Consider the following 18744-nt stretch of genomic DNA (forward strand, 5'->3'; position numbering starts at 1 on the left):
CACAAACTTTTTTTTAATTGCTTGAGATCTAAACCTAAAACTCCTACTCGTGTCAAACCAGTAACTCAAAGGTTTATGAGTTTACGTGCGACGCCTGCAGACGTGTTTATAAAAGTACATGTGAAAGTGCCAAAAAGCACAATAAAAAACACATTGAATACCCAAATATTAAACTTCCAACAGAAGTTTGTGAATCACATTTAGGATTCAGACAGTGTATATCGACCCCATCCTTTTATATCTGTTACCCACATGACCATCAGATAGCACACTTAGTCTCAGGACTCGGGAATGTGTGGCTCTAAGCCCCCCATCAGATTGAATTTCTCCTTTTGGACATTCAAATATCAAAGCAGTCACTCTGTGGAAGGTCCAAGAAAAGCACCAACGTGAGAGCTGATTTGAACATTGTTTCAAAAGATGGACGATGGGGGGGTCATGAGGAACATAATGATAATTTCCTGGAAGCTTTACTCTTTAAGAGGGAAAAAAAAACTTAAATGACGGACTATGTCTAATTTGTATTCCTTCTTGGCTTCAGTAAAACCTGCTGATGTGCAAATAACAGGATACAGACTGTCCACTGGCTCAGTTTTTGACAAGTCCACAGTCCTCCATTTCACTCCAAGGGTAGAGATGAAAGGGGGAGTGGAAAAGAGGAGACCTTTGGTGTTAATCAGGTGCTGACTGGCAAGCTTGGAGCCTTTAAGAGTTTGGAGAAAGGAGGCATTATCCCTGAACACCACGTTCATTTCCTCCACTTTGTTTGTCAATGGCAGCCCTGAAATCATGACAGATTGATGACGTTTTAATATTTATTATCTGCTTTTCCACACACCTGGAACAGAGAAGCTTGCATGTTACTTACTGTGTATACTTTAGTCATATCCATTTTCCTTGTTCTGATACAAATCATGTGGTATGGGAAGGCAGGACTACACACACTCACTAGCCACTTTATTAGGTACGTCTTGCTAGTACCAGGTTGGACCCCCTTTTCCGTCAGAACTGAATTAACTCTTTGTAGCACAGATTCAACAAAGTGCTGGAAACACTTCCTCAAGATTTTGGTCCATATTGACATGATAGCATCACACAGTTGCTGCAGATTTGTTTGGTGGGACGTCCATGATGGCGCCATCAGAAGATGCGTGCATGTGGTCATAAAGGGACGGACTTGTCAACATATTCTGCTAGGGCTGTGGTGTTAAAATGATGCCCAGCTGGGACTAAGGGGGCCCAAAGTGTGCCAAGAAATTATCCCTTACACATTAAAGCTCCATCACTCACCTGAACTGTTGATACAAGGCAGGATGGATCCATGTTTACAACCACATTCTGACCTACCATCTGAATGCTGCAGCACAAATTGAGACTCATCAGATCAGGCATCAGTTTCCCACCCGTCTATTGTCCTGCTTTTGGTGAACCTGTGCAAACTGCAACCTCAGTTTCCTGTTCTTAGCTGACAGAGCGGCACCCAGTGTGGTCACCCACTGCTGCAGGCCTTCTGCTTCAAGGTTCGATGTGCTCTGCATTCAGAGATGTTCTTCTGCCTACCTGGAGTGTAACGAGTGCTTATTTGAGTTACCAACAACCACGCCACATTCAAAGCTCCACAAATCACCTTTCATCCCCATTCTGATACACCATTGAACTTCAGTTGTCTTGACCATGCTTAAATTGCACCAAGTTGCTGCCATGCCGTTGGCTGATTAGATATTTGCATTAACACGCAGTTGAACAGGTAATGCACAAAGTTAGTAGAGACAACATAGCACGAAGTGAAAAGCAAAAAAATATGTAGTGATATCCCACAAAATGACTTCAATCATTGGCTGCACAATTCCTTCTTTTAAAATCAATAAAATGAAAAGTTCAGCCCATGTTGGCTGAAAAGTAGCATCTAGCTAAGCATTGTAACTTGAAGCCTACAGCAGACAAAAATGTCATTGTTTCATGGCCATATAAAGGCCCTTTTCAATAAATATGTTCTCAAGATCTTTAAGGAAATGGGACATAAGTTATCTAATTGGAGAGGTGGCAGGGGTTAAATACTTCCCTCAGCATTTCAATCTGTCCTCCACACTGCTGCATGCTTTACTAAAGCCTGGATCCGTGTGTGAGAGCTGATCTGCACCTCTCTAAGGACATTAAATATAGACACTCCAGTGAGACTGCCACTGCCACCTCAAAAAAAAAACCCACACTAACCAGCCGTGAGCCACACACACCATATCACCCATCACCTCTATCCGCACACACTTTGAACTCATTGCGCCATTACAATAGTAAAATCCAGAATAAACACGTGATTAATAACTTAAACTTAAAAAAACAAAAATAACCGCCTTTAAAAAAAAAAACAAAAAACATTTCCAACTTAAAACCACACAAGTTGAATCTAACACATTTTCTCTGCTAGTTCTGTTTCATTTCTTCCCAGCTAATTCGTTTCACTATAGACTGCCAGCGTGAATTTTCCTCTTTAACCCTACCGGGGGGGGCCTCACAGTGATTGAAGTCTCGTTCTTGTCGCTAAGTCTGCCTGTTTACCCCAGGCCCTCACAGGATATGGCATGAATTACATCCACACACCAACTGCTTAGATTGTAATCTTTTCATAATATACAGCCGATTTCCACACTGCTACATACATCTGATTGGTGCAGAGCTGATTGTGCCTTATTCAGCATCGCACTACTTAATGAACAGTGTGGGTCCAAGTCTCAGTGTTGCAGCATAAACAGTCAAATAATGGAGCTTTTCATCTATCTGCTCTGCTTCAGATTTTTTGCTCCTATTACTTACTATTACAGACTAATCACTGTTTCTTTTTAATTAAGCAAACCCATTTCTTTGTATACGCAACTGTACACATGTAAATTATAGTTTAATTAGTTTTCCATAACATGTTGCAATATGGTAGTGCTAGCTGAGGAGGGAGGGGTTGTCACATATTTGCTGCTGTCGTTCCGCTTTAAGTGAGGGGTGTTCTCTGTCTTTGGCAGTTTATTCAATCACTTATATGACTGGATTTTTCTTTACTTTTTCTCTCTGTCATGTCATGGCATTAATCATTTTTCAGCTGTGCATTTAAACTGCCACCCTCAACTGCCTAATGATTTAATGTTGACATATTACACAGTGAGTTGTTTTTCTGCCACTAATACGTTCTGATGCTCTAAGCAATGAGCGTTGTAATTCATTTTAACCAATTAGTGCTCCGCATCATAGGAGATTTGATATGGTGAGGCTCGGGCGCATTCTTTGCGGAGCATGTCTGGAAAGTCATTCTACAAAAGTGCACGGCTCTACAACCTGATACACATAGGACCTTTGGGGCAGGCATGTTACTCAGAGGTTGATGAGGTGAGGCCGCTGAGGTGGCCCCACTCGGATCCTCGTCACTGTCTGTCCCCAAATTTTATTTGCACTTTAGACATGGAGGGTTTTGGGGGGGCAGTGTGGGCAGGCACTGACGACCAACAGTTGGTGCTTGTGGCATAACTGTCCCCTCAATTTTAACTGCACCCTATACACCTCATTCACTCACAAACATTAACACATAGACCTACAAGTTGGGGAGGAGGAGGGGTGGATGGGTCATCTTACACCCCGATTTCTTGCGTCTCGCCCAGGGTAGGGTCGGGTGGTTCCTTGGGGACCGGGCTGGTGACGTCCTGGGGTCGCTGTTATCCCTGGGTGGTTTCCACTTGCCCCGTCTTCAGAGGGTGGGTAGCTATGGATGAATGTGTCTTTGTGTATTTGTCACCGTCTCCGTGAGTATGGGTGGGTGAGTGAATGTGTATGTATGGCATATCTGTGTGTGGGTAAGTATGTATGGGCATGTATGAGTATCTGTGCATAAATGTGTACACGGGTGGTGGGTGTGTTTGTATGTATGGCTGGACCTGGGTCTGGGCCTTGTGCCTTGCCTCCTGGCCGCTCCTTGCTGGTTGCCTCCTCCCCCCTACCCCCCTGGGATGGGGGCCTCAGGGTTCCTGGGTGGGGCTGGAGTTCTGGCGTGGGTGCTGGCCTGCCCCCCTTGGGGGTGCGGTGCGGGGCTGCGTTGGCTTCTTCGGCGTGGGGGGGGCTCTGTGGAGGGTCGGGCGGTCCTTGGGTGCCGTGGGCCCGGGGGCCCTGCCGCCGGCCAGTGCAGGGGGCTGCCGCTGGGGGGGGACTGGCTTCTCATCGCCTTGGGTTCCCTGGAGCCCTTGCTCCTCGACTGGGGGGGCTCCGTCTGAGACCACCCTCTCCCGTCTGCTGGGGTAGGTGTGCGGTTGTCTTTGGACTGAGTGGCCGGGGTCTTCCTGGCTCTTGGTGGGCTGCTGGTGGCCTGGGTTTCCTGAGGCTTTCCCTACCTGCCTCTAGCTTCTGATGGGTGGAGCTGCAGCGTTTTGCCCTCATTGGTAAGTACGTTCCATGACACAGACACAAACATGACACAGACACAAACGCCCACTCAATCACAACTCAACAAAATTGTTGGTGTGCGTAACATGCTTTGTTAGTTTTGTTTTTCACACACAAATTTATTTTTGCAAGTATTGATAGTATTTTTTTATGTTAAAGTGATGAACTATCTGATTAATAGACTTGTGCTCTTTCCCCTTTTTTTTTTTTTTTTTTTTTTTTTTTTTTTTCTTCTCTCCTTTTTTTGCTCCCTTTCTCTCTCCCTTTTTCTTTTCTTTATTTTATTCCTCTTCTTCAGCCTGTCAGCTCTGCCTGTTACATTGTATGTGAAAAATAACTCAGATAAATAAAATAAAGGGTTAAAACATCAACAAGAAGAGCCTATTGAGAACCTATAGAGCTCATCTTGAAATAGCAAATATGTTTGGCACAACAACGCATTCAGATCACAGTTCTGCTTGCAAGATCTACCAGACATGACAGGCTTTAAGAAAAAAAAAAAAAAGTGCACGGCTCTTTATACAAGTTGCACTAATGGAAACACTCCTTTTTTACTTAGTCCACAAGAATCTTATCATTATTGTCGTTAGTTCTCACACTCTCTCTTCCAGCAACATCCTATGTCTCACACTGGCTTCTTCATTTGTTATTGTGCTGTGATTTCCCAACATTGTGGCCGCTAGCCTCAGTTACCACAGCCCAGCTGACTCCTGGTCACCACACCTATAGGAAACACACCCACAGGACATTGTTGAAGCCTCAAAATATTGGAAGTATTATCCATGTCCATGATTTGGGTAAACAAATATTTAGCTGGCCGTAAAAATCCGTCAATTTATGTTAAACATTCAGTGGCTTTTGCAATAAGTGATGAAGTGCACCGCTAATTTATTGTTGCTGGTGACACAGAGAATGAGGGTGCAGGTCATGGTGCTCTGAAAGTCCCTCTTCTCACAAGTGTAATTTTTGTTTTTTGGCAAATCTTTTTCCACACCCCCCCACAGTGTTCGAACACATTCAGAATTTATCCCTGTAAATCTTGTTTCTGCAAGTTTGCTTTTAAAACCTTGAAAGTTTGCACAGAGGCACAGACTCTTGATTTCATATTCTGCTTGCTTGCATTGACTTTTTGAAGAAAACACAATGCCTTTTGTTCGTAAAACACTCACTGAACGTAAATCAGAGGAGGAATGCATTCCTCTGCGGACATTTTTAGCAGGGTTTGTTAAAACAATAAATTTGGTTTATTTGTTCTTTCATAGCTTAAAAAAATGTTCTTCCATTAGGAATGATATATAAATGGTTTGACACCTTGGAAGGATATGGGCCAGCTATGGTTCTGATCCAGCGTTCACATGTGTGGGTCCAGACAGATCTGTGTGAGGGAGGGCTTGCTGCTGTGAGGCTGCTCCACCTAATCCCAGGCTGCATTACTCAACCAGCTCAGTCAAATAGCACATAGACGCGGGGACTTCCCCTTCCCTCCAAAGATGTAGAGGAATACTGTATTGCCTCATCCACCACTGAGGTAATATCATTACTTAAACAAAATGCTGCAGTCTAACCTCAATATTGTCTTAAGAGTCCAAAACCAAATTAAGTGAGAGTATACACAAAGGCCAATTTGTTTTAACAAATATTAAGGCGGTAACATTACCACCATTCTGGATTATTGCTGCAGCTAAACACGTTTTAGTGCTATACAGCAAAGTTGCCTCTGGTTGTAACATGAGTCTGTGAGAGTACCGCAACAGAACGCATCACCTCGACTCCTGCCAAGAGTATCGAACAATGCTTTTAGTCAGCTTCATGTCTTCCTCCCTGATAGATACCAACGAAATCTTCTCGAGGGGAAATCCATCACTGTGGGTGTGCAGCAGCTCCACAAGATAGAGCCTCTTGCACGCAACTCTAAAATTACTGCTATCCACTGTCACTGGCACTCCTTCAACACCTTGAGGGCACTTGAGGCTGTCGTGTCTATTTTTTTTTTTCTTGTTACTGCATTCATATCTGTTGGAACGTGGCTCATAAAATCCACCCACCTTTCATCATACACAGTTCACAGTGCATAATTGTATATGTAATTGGAAGAAGTCAGTCACGGTTGGTTCAGAAACTGGTTTATAATATTTCCCGGGAAGAAATGTTACACTTTTGATGTGCTAGAAAATGCTCCTCAGTAGCACAATGAGGAGAAGAGACAAACTGTATTAAGGACAAACTGTATCTGTGCTAACATATTTTCCCCCATAGATAATATGAACTTGAAGCAAAGCATTGGGTCTATCTCTGAAAACAAACAGGGCCATATATTTCACTTGGAATAACAGCGATCAGCTGTATCAACACTGGTCCTCTCACTGCAGCCAGCCACCTCAAGAGAGAAACCATCGAGTCCGAAACCGTCCTGACAGACATGAGGCGAGCGCTGTCATTCAGCTGAGTGGGATCAGAGTTTGACATCAAAGACTGCAATTTGGTTTGCCGACACAACTGTCATTTCAAGAAACTGTTCCAAGAAAAAAAAAAAAAAAATGTACAAATAAACACACAGCTGAAGAGCACTTCATGGCTGCTGTGATTTTAGAACAGTGTTATGATAGTGAGGCCTGCCTAACTTTTCCCTCACAAATAATCTGTCTGCTGTTTGCACTGGCACAGCTGTTTGCGTTGCCTTTGTTCAGCTGTCTGCGCGCTCCCTCCCTTTCCCCAGTTTGATAACATAATACTGAGCATGTTTCCAAAGGGTAATAAAATGAGAAGGAGATGCTATCTGCTCTTTGATTGAGCAACAGCAGTTTCAAACACATCCCGTGAACCTGGAACATTTTAACCATCCAATGTTTTCTCTCCTTCTTTCACACATCCTGAAGATGTGAAGCGCGCAGCAGAGTTGAAAGGCTCTGAGAATTATTTTCTTTTTAACCCTCAAAGAGATTCATGTTTGTTTGTGCCTTTGAACAATTTTCATTTATTGACTGACTGCAACCTACAAAGCCAAAATTCTCATTTTTGATTCCTGTTCCTGTTTCCAGTTAACTTCTAGTGCAACATTGTTAATCAACCAACTATCAAAAGTCAACTTTTATTATGTCTTAAGTTAGTCATTCTTCTTTTTTTTTTTATTCATGGCCACAATCTATTCTTGTTATTCCAGTTTACAAATCCATGATCTGATCAATAATCAAGTGGTCATTTTTAAGACACTGATGTGGGTTGGTGGGACATCAGCGAAGTCATTCCACAGACAGTAATGTGCAAAAGTCTTAAGTCCCCCTCATTTCACTATATTCTGCTAAGAAATTGAGAAATAGGTGCCGTGATTTATTAAAAACATGCAACCATGGGTGCCTGGGTGGCTTGGTGGTGAAGCCGGCGACCACATGCATATGCCGCATAAGCATTTAGCTGTGTGAATGGGTAGATGCAAAGTGTTTGTAGAAGCCTGAGCTAGAGTAGAAAAGTCCATTTACCGTTTATTGCATGGTGGATCAAAATCTGATGGTACTTTTCTGCATTCATAATTCCATCAGTTTGGCAAGATGCCCAACACTACTGACTGAAATGCAGCCCCAAGCATGACAGAGGCTCCACCATGTCTTACAAATGGCTGCAGACACTCACTGTTGGACTGCTCTCCTGATCTCCTCCACACCTACTGATGATGATTTGAACCAAAAAATTCAAATCTGGATTCATCACACCATCAGACCTGTTGCCACTGATTCTCAGTCCAGTTCTTGTGTAATTTAGCATACTTCAGCTGTTTCTCCCTGTTTATCTTTCTTCAGAATGGCTTCTTGACAGCCACCCTTCCACTGAGACCATTTCTGATGAGGCTTCAGTGAACAGTAGATGGATCTGCTGCAGGGTCAGATGTATATCACAGATCCTGTGTCAGGTCTTTGCTGGATTTTTCCCCATTTCTTAAAGACATGACTTTCAGATACTGTTCATCTGTTTTACTGTTCATAGTTTTTTAGGCCTGCCACTTTTTTTTTTTTTTTAATTTTCCAGTTATCCAGATTCCTCAGATTCTGTTTTTATTTAAATTTTTTCATATAGTACCAGTCAAACGTTTGGACACACTGGTACTGTATATATATAAAACTAAAGAAATGGGAAAAAAATTATGTATTTCAGCAACAGGCTGCCAGTAAAAAAAAGAATTAGTTCTTTGCTAAGTTGTCTGTTACGTGTAGACGCAGTTAGGTGACTTTTTATGTTTGCTTAACAAACAATAATAAAACAATTTTAAAAAAAAAACATTCCTCTGAAAATGCTCAGGTACAAGGACTGGACTGAAAATGAGTGAAAACGCAAACAATGTCCAAAGAAACATTCTAAAAGACCTTCAGAATGCCTGAAGCACTATTGCTCAAAAGCACTTTAAAAAAATCCCTAGAGAGTCTGGCTCCTTGGAAGCAAAGCATAAAGAAATGAGGGGTGGCTCGAGATTTGCACAGTTCTGTAAATATGCACAACCTTTTATGACAGTTACACAAACCGTTTAGCTGTTATTGTGCCTTGTATAAACTGTCGAAAGGGGTAAAGATATTGACCTTTTTTCAGCCAGAAACCCACAAATGTGTGTGGCTGCTCAGCATAATGAATATTCAACTTTTCACTGTGAGCCAGAATGCTCCCTGTTGTTGATAAGCAGTCAACTTCCACTGGTCCAACATGAGACTGAGGCACAGGCCTGCTACTCTTTGCTTTTTCTTGGGACTGTTTTCTACATTTCTTGTTGCTTTATTATTTCCCAATACTGAGGCCCCTCAATAGCCACAACCAGCTAACTGCTGGTCACCACACCTATAGGACGCACACCCACAGGACATGGTTTATACCTCAAAGTATTGAAAACATCAACCACATCCATGTGGTGGGTAAACAAATACTTTACTGGCCAAAAAAATGCATCAACTATAGTGTTCAATCTTTAGAGGGAGCAAAATGCTGCTGGTTTCAATGTGTTTTTAAAGGATTTTCACAAATGACAGTGCCAGTGGCAAACTGTGTCATCCTGGTGTATGAATGAATGGTAAACGAGGCAATCGGTACATATTTGTCTACAAATTAACTTTTTAATGGACACAAGATGCCAGGTGGAATTACTAACGTGTGGTCCTGTCTTGTATCACTTCCAAACAGATCTGATGGAATGAAAGCATCGCACTCCATGAACTGAGAAAAAGAAACACTGGAAAGTGATCTAGGCAGCAATTATGTTTCCTCCCAAAAGTATTTGGCAAAGAAAAGTTGTAGTCTAGAAATGTTTTCTGTGCGACATGGAAAGAACCTCCAGAACATCATTAGAAATCATGAGAACAGCATTTTATTTCATAGAAGTGTGACTCCTAACCACCTTTGACCCCATAAAATCACTATCATTGTCAAGACTGTCCAGCCTTCTGCTCACAGTCTGACAGAGGAAACTGCAGCACATGCTGATTGCTTTATATTAGATTTTAGTTGTTAGTGTGCATCTGAACTAAACACCTATAGTAAGAAAATGTGCACACACGCTCAAGTCTTGGCACTATCATGTAAGCATGACAGCTTGCTTAGTCACAGAGCTGCAGGCTATAGTCTGAGGGGACTCCGTGTTTTGTTTCAGTCATCAAAGCTATTGGGTTTAAGGTCTCTTCTCTTTGCCTATCACTCAGCAACACTCATGTCCACTCAGACCCTGAAATCCTACTCCAGAGGAGTGGGGCTGGAGAAACGTCTCCCTGGCCTTGCTCGGCACTGTCGGGGGTTACTCGGCCATTCTTCTGTTACACAAAAGACTTCTTCAAGTGCCTGAGTGACAATGGCCTTTAGATCAGTGAAGCGTAATGATTACTGCTTAATGTGCATGCACTCTGTATTAATTGCGCCAGAATTCATATGAAATTTTTTTGTTTGTTTGTTTGTTTGGGGGGGGTTTGTATATAAGTTGGCAAGGAAACCTCTCAATAGCATCCAGTAACTATGACAAAATATTCATATCATCCTTTTCCATTTCTTTTTTTTTTTTGCATAGCAGTCATATTGTAGTGGATGATCGTTAAAACTGGATAGACTGGTCCCAGAATGGGACTTATTCTGGGCTTGTTAATGAGCACAGCCTCTCACTTTCAACCGTAAGAGCTAACATAATGTCACTCACAAGCTGCTCCTAATGAATGTGCACAAACCACAACTCCACAATAGCAGCGAGGCATGATTTCACGAGACAAGCCTTTAACTTAGCACAAAGGAATGTCAGATGTGCTGACACAAAAGATCTCTCCCCTTTCTCCTTGATTTACATAAAGCATAATGCACTAAGGGAGATGAGACATCTAAGGATTTGCGCCCCACATTAAAATGCGTTCAGGAATTCTGTCTAGGTCAGAATGAGAAACATTATCAAATAAAAATAATTAAAACAAGGTTTTGACTCTATGGTTTCCAGACTGCTTTTGTTACGCTGCTGTAAACAGAGTTAGCTGTGTCTGTCAGTGAATTAAGAAAACACTGGGCCCCTTCTGCTGTGCTGACCTTGATTCACGGATCCTGTGAGACTCGCCAGCGCTTCATTCTCTTTCAGCACAAGCTGACTTGGCCAGTGACAGACAGGCACCCTCAATGTCAAAACACTGTCTGCTTATGCCAACTCTCAGACTGTAAGCAGCAAGGCACAGTTACTGTCACCCGCACTTCTCACATATTTATGTATACAGTGCATTCTTGTACATATGATGTCAACATAAAAGAGCAAAAGCCTGACCAAGCCTAGCCAACAGTCATATATTTTCACCATTAAATACTTCTTCCATACACTGTCCCCTTGCTGATCTGCAGACCTCATCTTTTCATAGTCTTTCAGTTAAAGGTTTTATCTCTTTGCCCTGAATTCCAACATTTTAGTATAATTTTTTTTTCTCTCCATTCTATTTGCTAATGAGCATGCTGAGCTTTAGTGTTTTGGACCATTTAGTGCAGAGTAACCACAAGAGGACAGAGCCAGGCAGAAATGCCAGTTTGATGCAAGCTGACACCTTTTCAAAGGGCTGAAAGTCCACCAACCATGCAGAGGTATCCTTTTTCTGACATTCATACTTAAAGCTAATCGGATCTTTAACTTAACAGTGCAATAAATTATAAAGCAGCATGATGTTTTAGGCTTTTGGGACACAATGCATGCTCAGGTTTTTTGTTTTTTTTTTCTTTTTTAACCTGTGTTCTGTGATTGTCTGAATAATCAGAAGTATAGGGGGAAGGAAATTACGAGTCTGAACATTGGAGGCTTTTGTGCTCAGACTTTCCCTGCCTTCAGATGATGAAACAGAATCGGGGAGCCAGCACATTGCAGCTGAGGACAAATGGATGATTTCTTTGTTATCTTTGTTATGAAATTTGTAGGACTAAGGAAGAGCTGGGAACCAGACAGCCAGTAAGTCTAACCAGATTTTGTTTTGTTACTTTCTCTTACACTGATAAAAACACACACCCTCAGACCACAACCCAATAATCCAGGCTGATAATGAAAAATTAAATATTGCACATTACCGTGTGTTGTCTGTATGACACGCCTACATGCTATTTGTCATCAAGCTGCGTGGAAAATATTGCTCTCACTGACAGCTTTATGATGACTTCACACAGCATTTTGAGACTCATGACCAAAAAAAAAAAAAAAGACATGGCAATAAAACCCTCCTGTTGCCTATTAAGCCATAGTGAAATTTAACCATACTGAGGTTTACCATTGATGGTGTGTCGCTGCTCCTATTGTGCAGAATGAACAGAAGCGTGACATTCTCTTTGTGTTCCCAAATGGGCTGAAATATATCTGATTTCCCTACGATACAACATATGTCAACAACACATAATGTCTGACAGCTCCAGTTAGAAAAAAAACAAGAAGAAGAAGAAAGCAGTCAGATGTAAGCAGTGCATCTTTCAAACAACTGGCCGAGGAGGAGTCACACACTTTCATTTTGTCTCATTGTTTGCGGACCTGCTGATCATGTTTGCACTGTGAAGCTATATTAAAACCAGATTACAAGTGAATGAACAGCTTTAGTGATACCTTGGGAAAATGATGGTGACCGCATCCTAAAATAAGGTGGAGATTAGATGACTGCACCAGCAAAACAGCAGCTAATCCAATTTAAAGGAGAAGTCAATATTTTTATATTAACTGCGGATCACATGACCAGTTATAAACGGTAGGAAAGTTTCAAAAGAAGAATCACTAGAGAAGAAACACTAAGCTGCCAGCTGAGCAGCTGAAAAGCTACACTTCCTTTTTGAATCGTTACAGAAATATAAATGCAAAGAAAAAAAATTCTTTGTGGAGAGGGAGGCTAACTGTTATTAGCATATAGGTGCAAGAGTGTAATCAGGAAAGCCAATAACCCGCTTCTCCAAAATGCCAGCTTGTTTCATTAAAGTCACAACAGATAGCTGTAAAAGCTGCAACGCATGCTGCAATAATCAGCTCTGTTCCACCACAGACTAGCACATGGTGATTTACATTGTGCGTCAGCCCTTTTCCCAGAATGGGAATGAAAGTAGACTCATTAGTTTTACATTAACAGGTAGTTGGCATGCTCCAGTGAACTGGGCCTGTCCAATATTCAGCTTTTGCAGCGCGTCTTGTAATTGTGCTGTTCCCACATATTTCCATGTTCCTTGTGACTGCTCTACTTTTTGAAGCTCAGTCTCTCACACATGTCTATGAACACACCGGATGTTGTCCTTCCTTTGTTAGTTGACACTGTGAAATCTAATTGTCAGCGTATTGACTCTCTAAATGTTGGCATTGGGTCCGAGCCCAGGGGTAAGTATGACAAGAAATTAGTTTATTGTCATATAAAATGAGCAAAGTACACTTGAGCAATATTTTAATTTATTACCGTGAGGAAAAGTGGAAGGTAAACTTTCTGACAGGCTTCTTCTAAGTAAACTCTCTTTACATCCACCACATACTAGTGTTTAATGCCATGTCATGGACTTACATCCATGTTTCCTGAAATAACACTGTGGCTCTCAGTCTGCAAACTTACAAAAACAACATCAATTCAAACTGCTTCACTCATGAGGGAAAAGATTGAACATGAAAACATGTATCAGCTCACGAATGCCTGTTCAATCTCAAAACTCATTCCTTCAGTGTGATCACACATCTGTAAGTGTGTGTGTGTGTGTGTGTGAGAGAGCTTGTGTGTGAGAGATTTTGTTTACTTTAGAGGAAAGTGAAATGCTGGGTTCTTCTAGGCTATATTAAAGCTGACAGACCCATTTTGAAGCAATCATCAAACGTGTCATGGAAAAACCATTACGTCATGGTGCAAGGGGACGTCAAGACTTTGCCAGCATCAATATTTTCCCTCAAGGCTGGCAGTGGATGTCATTTTGATGGGGCTTATGTTCGTGTTCAGATTCCTCTCGGTAAGTCTACAGGTCGTTTCCCTGAAAGAGTTCGCAGTACGAATAGTGAGGGATTCTCTCAGGGATCCAAAGTGTTGGGCGATGGACAAAAAAGGGGACAAAAGAGAGGAAGAGTTTTATCAGTGTCACCTCCTCCAGATAGGAAGCTCAGGTAATTAGCTGCACTCACCTCAAGTGAAGGCCAATATCCTGTCTGAAGAGAGCACTGTTCTGACTCACTGATTTTGAGGGGGACAATCACAGTCCCTCCTTATTTAGGGAGACCACCTTCAATGGTGTGATGAACAAAGTATCTAATCTTCCTGCCTGGATAGTTTCCATCCTCCCACCTGAGAAATTATCACATTGATTAATGATTTAACCCCCTAAACATTCCTCAGTATTCTGCCCTTCCCACTGCGGGGACAGTCAAACACATATTCAAACTCCCAGTGACAACAAATTGCGCTGTGACGTTACACACTCACACACAAATCACTTAATCACATGATCCCAAGGGTCAGCTCGGGAGTACGAGACCAGGAAATGCTGCACTGGTGAGTAGCAAGCTAGTAGAGTAAGAAGGGATAATCTGATTTCTTTCACACACCGACAGCAGCCCTCCTCCCCTTAGAGGATCGAACACCCCTGGCCATTAGGGACGTGCACTGACACACACACACATCACACACTGATGATCCATTCACAGGTTCTCAACCTAGTGCTTGCGCAGACTGCTGATCCACTCATCTCTTATGACGCTGTCAGCATGCAGGCCAGGAAAACCCCCTAATGCCCTGTAGCTCTTCTATGATACAGACACACACAGCACCACTTTGGGAAGAAATGGAAAGAAAGAAAGACAACCAGAATAAACATGACATAAAAGACTCACCCACAGCATCACCACAGCAATTAGGCACAGTTTGAACCAATGAAAATCAAAACCTATGCTCAAACAAACCCCCCATAATCCAATTTTTACTTAACCTCGACAGAGCAGCTGGACTCCCTGTGCACTAACCGCATTGAGGTACTTACCGCATATACACTCAGACATCAAAAAATACCATCACCTCACAGAAAGGGTTTTAGGATAAATGTTGAAAATAACAAAGTAGCCGCTCTTAATGGTGGAAAATAATATTTATCTGAGCACCGACTGCTGATACCATCTGTCACACGTTCTGTAAAAGCAGCTCCCATAAACACGTCATGTAAACACTGTGATATTTTTAAACGTCACCACAGAGAGCCTCCTTTTCCCTCTGTAGTGGTCTAAGAACTCACCTCCTTCTCCTCTTTTACCTTCTTCAGCCTTCACTCACATGCAGATAGACTGACCTAGCCATTAAAGTTTCCTAATTCACTGCACAATACTGTGCAAAAGTCTCACGCCACTTCTTATTTCTTTATGTTTTGCTTCCAAAGAGCCAGACTTTCTTGTAATTTTTTAAAGTGGTCTTGAGCAAATAGTTCTCCAGGCTTTCAGAAGGTCTTTCAAAGTTTGTCTTTGGGCATTGGCTGCTTTTTCACTCATTTTCAGTCCAGCTCGTGTACCTAACCATTTTCAGAGGAATGCTTTTTTGTTTGTTAAGCCATTTAACACCAACCTATGAATCATTCACCTAACTCAAGGAATGGACCAGTGTTGTGCCTAAAAATAACAGACAACTCAGAAAAGGACCAATTTTAAAGTGACACTTCTGGCTCTTCAGTTGATCCTACTGAAGATGGATCATCAGAAATGGTCTCAGTGGAAGGGTGGCTATCAATAAAGGATTCATAAGGAAAGGAACAGGGAGAAAAGGCAGAGGTATGCCACGTTACACAAGAACTGGACTCAAAATCAGTGACAACAGGTCTGATGGAGGGATGAATCCACATTCAAGAAGCCTGGAGGAGTCTTCCTGAAGACTACTTAAAGAAATTACAAGAAAGTTTGCCTAAGAGAGTTCGGCTATGTTGAAGAACAAAGGTGGTCATACCAATATTGACTTTCAAGCTTGTTAGAATCATACAGACCCTGTTTTTGGCCTTATATACTGTATTTCCATATATGTTTGCACAGTTCAGTAAATCGCTCGACCTATTCCTCGTTTATCCAGCAAATGATAGAAATGAGTGGTGGCCTGAGATTTTTGTACAGTACTATATTTCTTTATGTTAACACATTTATGCCCTTCTTGATGTGCCTGTGGCTAATGGTAATGTAACTGATATGCCCCCTTCAAAGGGTTACAAGAAAAATCAGAGGGAATGTGATAGTGGGAGGTTTAAGCCACTTTTCCCTCCTGCCTGCTTTCTTTGTGTAAAATCTCAGCCCTGTGTTGTGTGGTCACGTTATCTGCAAACCAAGGTTAACAGGAGATGAAGCAGGAAGAAACTGCCGTGATGTTTTGAACTCAAGTCTTAAGTAACAGGTTCCAAGGGCTTACCTTCTGGGCAGTAAAAAGACGAAACCATCTGAGAGTTTTAGAGGAGAAACTCATTTGCATCCACGATTCAGAGGTGTTGTATTTTCATGAAGAATTACAGTATAAAGGAACTTGTACATAACATATACAGCTGTCCAGAAAATGTAATTAAAGTTTCCAATATTACCTCAAAATTTTACTTTTAGAGTATTTTAATGCACAAGTAACTGTTCTTCATTAGGCATCTTTTATGGTATTAAAAACAATACACTGTTGCTTTTTTAAATGGTAATTTGTATACAGGCTGGAAGCCAGTCCTGGGCCAGCATGCAGCTTGTAGAGCTTTGAACCCTGCAGTATATACACAGTGAGAATGAACCCTTATATATATATAATGGTTTAAATTTTGAAATAAAACAAACATTATTTTGGATGAGTTAAGGAGAGGGGGTACAGATGTCATTATCGGAAATTATTTTTAGATTTTGAAAGTCTAAAATGAGGATTTTATGGTGAGCACAGGAAAACTTCCAGCCTTCAGCAGATGAACACAAAACAACCTTCGAGTGTCAGGCTCTCCACAAACAGTACAGTACATGCTGCACACTGAAGGTCAAATATGGAGGCGCAATCATAAGAAAATCGCATTTTTGAGTGGAAAGGGGGAATTCCATTCTGCTCTGCACACTCTTCACTAATGACACAGCTCTTGCAGTCCTCATGGCCCTGATCTGTTGTTACATTTTTGTAGCGGTGCACTGGCTGATGTTCACATCACTTTTACTGCCCCATGATCAAATCCACCAAGTCTGTCACACTGTGCTTTCTTGTCTTTCACTGTTGACTGTCCACAATAAAAGTCCTTGTTGAAACAACACAGCCACGTAACGTTCGGTTATAGAGGAATGTAATTATTCTGTTCCCTGACTCTGGTGGCTAGACAATATTGACATTAAAATCTAAACAGGATAAATGTTTGAAAAGATAGTAGGAGCAGTAAATCTCTTTAGAAGAGAGTGCACAGATCTTAGTAAATATAGGGGGGAAGGGAGTGCTCACTAACCATCTAATCCACCACATTCTTGTTAGGGGTCTGAGTCTGAATTCAGGCAGGCTTCAATGCTATGCCCTGTGATAGGAGGGGTTGCGAAAGGCTGAGGTAATTGGATTGGAATACGGGCACTGAGTGTCAGACAACAAAAGATATCCATCTCGCTCATGGCTGTTCAGCTCTTTTGTGGCTGGCTGGAATTTATTTGGTCATTCACTCTACGCTTCCAAGCTCAGCGAGGACATAAGAAAAGAAGTGGGCCACCAGGACTGGCTCAGTCTGGTGGTCTCTCATGCTGGCCAGTGGAGTCACAAGGCCTGTGCAGCCCATGTGTGGGGATCTATGAAGCACGGATCCCCCAAAGCCCAGGGGTCGTTTGTGTGATCATTACCATAATCACATTAAGGCTGCAGGAGATTATCACCATGGCCTCAGAGGAGAAACCCTGTCTGTGCTCTGTGATGACTACAAACCATGCTTGCTGGGAGCACCAAACCTTAGTTGCTTTTTTTTTTTATTTGGGAGAGGGTGGGAGATTTCTTGTGTAAATGTGCAAACACAAAAACCATCCTGTCTTTCCTCCCAAAAAACTCTTTTTATTGATGCACTGTCACTGCTCACACAACTCCTGTCATCAACCCAACACCAGCATCACCTCTGGGCAGACAGTGAAGGCACAACAGATGTCCCCCCGCCTCCCACCAAAACTGTCTGCAGCCCCTACACTCAAGACTGGCTTTTGCCATCAAGAAGGAAAAAAATGCTCCCTGAGGTTAAAAACTTCTCCAATTAACCCTAATTACCCAGAACAGCATTGAAATTAGGCCTGTAACCTGAGATGCTTATCAGGTCAGTGAGCGAGGCAGGCAGACAGGAAGCGGTACCTTTCATCTTGAAGTTCAACCACAGGAAACGCGACACCCGAATATTGACGACAGCAGTGATTTGAGACCACTTGCAGTAGTGTGCAAAATCTAGAGTGCCCCACCACCACCACCACCATTTATTTATATTTTGCTTTCAGGTGCTTTATGGTAACTTTTTTTGGTCTTGAGCAGTAGTTCTCCAGGCTTTCTGAAGGCTTTCAAAGGTTTTTTTTGGACACTGGCTGCTTTTTTCGCTCATTTTCAATCCAGTCCTTGTACCTGACCATTTTCAGAGGAATGTTTTTGGGTTTAAGCTGCTTAACACTGACCTATGAATCACTGAAGCATAATAAAGGGATGAAACAGTGTTGTGCCGACACACAGCAGACAACTTAGCACAGAATCACTTTAATTTTTTTTAATCTTTTGGCACTTTTTTACAAGCTGCCTGTAGCAAAAATACATGTATTCCCATTTCTTTAGTTGAATCTGCAAAAAAATGCCAAAGAGAACACAGTTTAACATGCATAAAATTGTATCTATGCACCAACAAGGTGGTTCCCAAAGCACAAACCAAAAACTTGAC

This window comes from Archocentrus centrarchus, chromosome 15 (assembly GCF_007364275.1).
Source record: "Archocentrus centrarchus isolate MPI-CPG fArcCen1 chromosome 15, fArcCen1, whole genome shotgun sequence".
NCBI lineage: Eukaryota > Metazoa > Chordata > Actinopteri > Cichliformes > Cichlidae > Archocentrus > Archocentrus centrarchus.